Source organism: Octopus bimaculoides, chromosome 4, assembly GCF_001194135.2.
Source record: "Octopus bimaculoides isolate UCB-OBI-ISO-001 chromosome 4, ASM119413v2, whole genome shotgun sequence".
Taxonomy (NCBI): Eukaryota; Metazoa; Mollusca; class Cephalopoda; order Octopoda; family Octopodidae; genus Octopus; species Octopus bimaculoides.
Genome location: NC_068984.1, coordinates 89,052,787 through 89,059,185, shown reverse-complemented (window position 1 = coordinate 89,059,185; position 6,399 = coordinate 89,052,787).

Here is a 6,399-nt window from a genome sequence, read left to right as displayed (position 1 = left end):
TTAAGTTTTCATCGTATTGCAGTTTCCTTCGCTTTTCAATGAATAATAGGTGAGCAACTGCCTTTTGATACAGACACAACACAGGCTACGTTTTCAGTATTTTTGGATAAAGTTTTCAGAAATAATCCAATAGCCTTGCTATTAATTCTGCGAAATATTCACGGGACCCACCAGTTGTTATAATTATTGCTAATATATACATACTCCAGACAATATTACCGTCCAGTGAAGCGAACACGGAATTACGCATCGGAGGAATTTACAGAGTGACTGACAACTAATAGTAGTCATAGACGTTTTAATACTGATCGATGCGGTTAGCCGTAACCTGGAACATAACCAAGAGTCACCACAGTATCCGCCCGGATGATATATCCCCCCAAAAGTCATATATACGTACATATATACGCTAACTATATGTCTGTGACTTGTAATTCCGCCTGTTTGAAGAAACGCTAGGATTTATTACGTACGCTGCGCTTATGAGGTGCATCTACGCGCACTGGGCTTACACTAGCTGAAAACGTGCAACGATGATCGAATTGTTGGCACAGAAACAAAGTCCATAATGTAAGTCTACATATCTGTACCATTCAATAAATATAGTCCACCATTTCCAAAGATATTAAAGTCAACCTCTTTTGTCGCCACACATGGTTTCTCTCTCTCTCTCTCTCTCTCTCTCTCTCTCTCTCTCTCTCTCTCTCTCTCTCTCTCTCTCTCTCTCTCTCTCTCTCTCTCTCTCTATCTATCTATCTAACTCACTTTAGTGTATTATTATTAGTAAACATAAATGGACATTTGTGTAATCGTTCTTTAACAATTCACTATTTAACTGATATAAATACAAGGATTGTACTGAAAGTAATGCAAAGTGGGCCAATTGTTTTTTTCTCACTAACATGGATAATTCGAATTGTATATGGTAGAATAACTCTTCTTCCTGGGCTCTGAGCAGAGGAGATGTGCTGTCATTGGACTATTGAGACAAAAACGGCGCAGGTTGCCCCACATAAAGAGAATGCAGCAGGTTGTTTACGAAGATGTCAACGCTGACAGTAGCAATGTGCACAGATGGATGAAGAAGTTTAAAGAAGGGGAAACCAGCATTGAAGAAAAACTACAGTTGGAAACCATTAACTACGACTTTTGACACTAATCACCAGCGTGTGTACGAAAAGATTTCAGTGAACAGACGAGTCAGAGACCGTGAGTTGCCTTCTAAACCAGACTATGGTCATAATGCATTGCAGATGATGGTGTGACACTTTGGGTATCGGAGTATGTATGCAAAGTCGGTACGTCGGCAGTTGAAACCTAACTTGAAGGAGAGAAGGCTGGTAGCCTTTTTTGATCTGTTAGCAGCTTTTGAAGGCAATAAAGACATGTTTTTCCCGACCTGATGACAGGGAATAAAACCTAAGCGGTTCTCAATGATCCGGAAATGAAGGTTGAGTCCATGGAATGTCATCACAGCTCTTCTCCAAGGCCTAAGAAGTCCAACAGCCAGCGATCGGTACCGAAAATTACAATGACTGTTTTTTGTGATAAAGGTATCATTCGCCTTCCTTTTTTAAGGTTGTACGCTGAACAAGTGGTTCATTGAGACACTCAAAAAAGCTTAGAGGAACTGTTAGGAGGCAGATTCTTAGCAAGAATCTGAAAACGATCCACATTCACCACGACGATGAATGACCATGCACATTTTTGTTAATAATCAGACAATAGCCATCTTGGGCTGGTAAGAGGTCCCTCAGCCACCATACAGTGCGGATCTGGCATCCTCCGACTTCTACCGCTTCAATGAAGAGCAGTTTTTCGGGGACAACGATTTCATAACAGAAGAGGTGAAAGTGGCTGTGAAGAAATGGGTACAACAGTGCACACTTGAATCTTTTCAAAAGGGATTCGTGAGCTGGGTTCAACGCTGAGGAAAATGCATCATGTGTGTTGAATACCATATTGGCATAGTGGGTGAGCCGATTACATCGACCCCAATAATCAAACGGTTCTTATTGTATCGACTTCGAACGAATGAAAGGCAGAGACACCTCAGCGGAATTTAAACTCCAAATGTAACGACAGGCGAAATACTGCTAAGTATTTTGCCCGGCGTGCTAACGATTCTGTCATCTCACCGCCTCAAGTGAGGGTTACTATAATGAGAAGTATCTTTGCAAAGAGGAAGAGTTACTCTACCAACATATGCAATTTGGACGACCTATTTCATTTAATAAAATAATTACTCCCTGTTTTGCATTACTTTCCGTGGAACACTCATATATTCTTTTATGAACTGCGTGAATTCAAGCGAAGTTTTTTCTAATTTTTTTTTTAACTATAAGCCACGACTGCGCTTATATAATATGTACATGTATTGCTATATTTGTATATTATATATTGCTTATATATGCATATGTTGTTATAGGTCGATATTAAACTTAGGCATTCATCTGGTGTACAGGTAATTTCATGCAGTCAAATGTATGCATCTGTCTACAATAATATAAGTACAAATAGCCACGCTGAAAACCGATTAGAAAACATCCAATAAATATTTATAGCAATAGTATTTCAATCCTGATAACCTTACCGACACATCCGCTTCAAAATTTGTGAATAGAAATCAAACGATACCACCAATTTTTCAACCAAAGTTTGGCATATGCTGTGCGACCAACTGATTTACTTAGAAACATGCTTTTGTGAATCCTGAAATGCAACAACAACCAACTTTCTATACAAAGAATCTGACACATCTGAATTGGGCATACTTGTGTGCACAGTTACTTCACGTTTGACTGAACTCTAAACAATGATACATTTCCCATATCAAATCAAACAAAATCTTCCAAAAATAACTTTCTATTAACAGACATATTTTCCTCTTATCCTCTTCTATCACGCTTTCAACATATCTACTCTCCAGACCTTCGTACTGCACGCCTAATTATCATTTCAGATAATTCCACTTGCCGAAGGTTACTTAAAGGCAAAAAGAGCCTAAGTGTAGCACAGTCTAACGACGGCTTGCAGGCCGAAACTTTAAGGTCACTGTCATTCCTCCGGATAAAAGTTTAATAAGCATGTACTGTACTATAAATTATTGAGTAATCCTTCAGTTTAACACTAAATTGTTTTTATAAATAAATCGACATGTTTTATAATGTTTGCTTAAACAATTTGAGAAAACATTTTTTCATAAAAGTAACGCAACTGAACAAAACGTAGATACAAAATGTTCTTGAGTTTTCTGAGCGTGGGTGAACGTACAGAGAGAGCATGCGCGTGTGTGCATATGGATGTGTGTGCTCATAAATCTATGGGTGTGTGTGTTCATATCTATAGCCATATATTTTTGTGCATGGGCGTCCATACGCATGTGTTTATGGGAGTGCGTTCATCTGTATATCTCGCGCATGGAAGGGCGTGTGCATGTGTGTAAGGGGACGGCTTCATGTGTATATCTGTGTATGTGTGAATGGATGTGAGATAGTGTGTATGTGTTTAAGTTACTCTTTATTATTTAAATTTTGTTTTATATTTCGACGTGCCTTTTTCATTTTCAGATGCTTCCCATTTGGTGACTGAGTTACATAATTTTCATTTAGTTTCATGTAAAACGAGACTATTGCTCGGCAAGGTCTCGTTCTGTATAAAGTGGCGAGAAAAACGAATTAACGCCACAAAGTTCGTTACACAGAGAGTAACACTCTTTGATATTGTAGACAAACTTTAAGCTCTAATTAGTAGAGGATTAAAATAACCGACAAAGAATATAAAAAATTAAAAGATATCCCTCAAAAGCTTTCAAACCCCAGCCTGCTTTGCTTTTTTTTCTTTTCAAGTTTATAATTTTGTTTTAATTTGCTCTTTTGCACTGGTTAAATTTGTGCTAACCCAAGCTATAGCTGGTTCTTAAATGCAGAATAATAAGTTCCTTGTTGAACTTGAAAAATACAGAGTTAGAAGGCTGATTTGCACTTTATATTGTGCCTAATGGAAGGACTCGACTGATTTAACAAGAATAAATCAATTAGTTAATGATAAGCGCAGGCGTGGCCGTGTGGTAAGAAACTTGCTTCCCAACCACGTGGTCCCGGGTTCAGTCCTACTGGTGGCACCTTGGGCAGGTGTCTTCTACTATAGCCTCAAGTCGACCAAAGCCTTATGAGTGGATTTGGTAGATGAAAACTGAAAGAAGCCCGTCGCATTTATGTGTGTGTGTGTGTGTGTGTGTGTGTGTGTTGCACGACCGGTGTTGCTGTGTTTATGTCCTCGTAAGCGGCGCTCCAGCATGACCGCAGTCAAATGACTGAAACAAGTAAATGATTTAAGATAGAAGAATGGACATCTAGAAAAAGTAAATTCTGGCTGTGATGTATCATGTATATCTTAGTGTTCTCAGTCCTTGGATGGTGGCCATGCTTTGGTTTAATCGATTATATTGAGCCCAGTAATTATTTTATCGACCCCTAAAAGATGGAAAGCAAAGAGTAACTGGGCAGAACCTGAACTCAGAACTTGAAGGGATATAAACAACACCACAAAGTATTTTTCCAAAGTTTTGCTGATTTCATCATCTACCTAACATGAACCAATTATCCAATTAAGGAATAATCGTTTTGGAACAACTTCAAATCCACTACAGGTACAACATCGATTTTCTGAAACCTTTGTTTCTAAAGACTTTCCAGATTACTATTTTTCCGAACTGAAGATGGTCACTTCTAAACTAAACAAATATTAAATTTACTGACCTGACACAATAATAAACCATGATCACCAAGGTGGTTCGCCCAAAGTCAGGCCCTTCCACTGCACAAATGTGGGCGACTCGGGTGAGCTATTTCTAATGAAATACATGTACCTATATATATTATAAATGATACAAGTTTATTATTACTGTACTGTGTATGTTACCTCAAAGTAATCCCCTTCTGAAGCCAACACTTTAACGAGTCGTTTGAATTGATGGAATCATTCCTGGAGTACCTTTTGGGGATAGCGAACAACTGATTCGTCACGTTCTCTTGGATTCCCTCGACGTTTTGAAATCTTGTTCCTTTAAAGTGGGATTTGATTTTTGGAAAGTGGGAAAAGCTGCAAGGGACGAGATCTGGGGAGTGTGGTGGTTGTTGGACCTAGGAATGTTGTACTCGGCCAAAAACTGTTGTACAGTTGCGTTGTCATGATGGAGTTGCCATTCCTCGGACGCATGCAGTTGTCCTTTTCTGACGAACAGCAACCCACAAATGCCGCAACACGCCACAGTGGTACACTTTGTTTACTATCTGACAAGGTGGAGCATACTTATGATGAACAATGCCCTTGTCAGAGAAAGTGCCATCACATTGATTCAACTCATTCGTGCTTTCTTCGGTCTCAGTGAATATGAGGTTTTTCACTGCGAACTGAGCTTTCGTTTAGAAGTCATAGCCACTGTCTCACAATTCACCACCGGTTATGACCATTTTCAAACAGTTTTCGTCTTCTTCGACACAATCAAGGAAATCCCGCACAGCTGAAATCTGATCTTTTGGTCACCTGAAAGCAATTTTGACACAAATTTTTTCTGCCATAGTCACTGATGGAATCTCTGTGGTGTGGTGAGACGAACACACTCTATACACTTTGCTTCAAAGCACTGCTATAAACAACGGACGTGAACGAGAAAATTACTACTTAGTGTGCATGCGCGACAGAGTTCAAGGTAAAGCTGTACCAAACAACTTCGCTCTGCGCTTTTAGCTTCGTTATCATAGCAATAAATTATGTACAAAGAGACATTGTATGAAGATGCTTCGCGGGAAAATTTACTGGTGCTCCCGAAAAGGATGCAACGTGTGTGTGTCTGTCAGAAAAGATTCAAGGTTGGAAAGTGGCACTCTTCCTCTTAAGACTGTGCTGCCTTCCCTTTACTCATGGGTCAAGAAATTGACTTCAGTTTGGTTGGTTTTGTGTTGAAGAAGTGGGGATGAGCCAATGCACTAACTGTTGATGAAATAGGATATAGTAAGTTATAAGTTCATAGGATATGTTATAAGGACTAAAGATTTCAGGTTAGAACACAAAACATGTGGAAAGAAGAAAGTCAGACATTTTACAGCCTTAAACGGACATACTAAAATTAGAGACAATGTTCAATGGATCCAAAAGTTTCATCGACGGGCTATTTCATATCGACGTCTTCTATTTTAAAATGCCTATGTATTTATAAATGTTTTTAAATATACTTTTAGATATTTGCGGGCTTATAAAAATATGTATGTCTATATGCTTGTATGTTATTAATACTTCTATTAAGTTGAGCTTTATGTCGCTTCATTAATGTCGAAGTAAGTGTGCATATATATTGAATATATTTTGCTGGATATTAGGTCATGTTCCTCTAGTTTT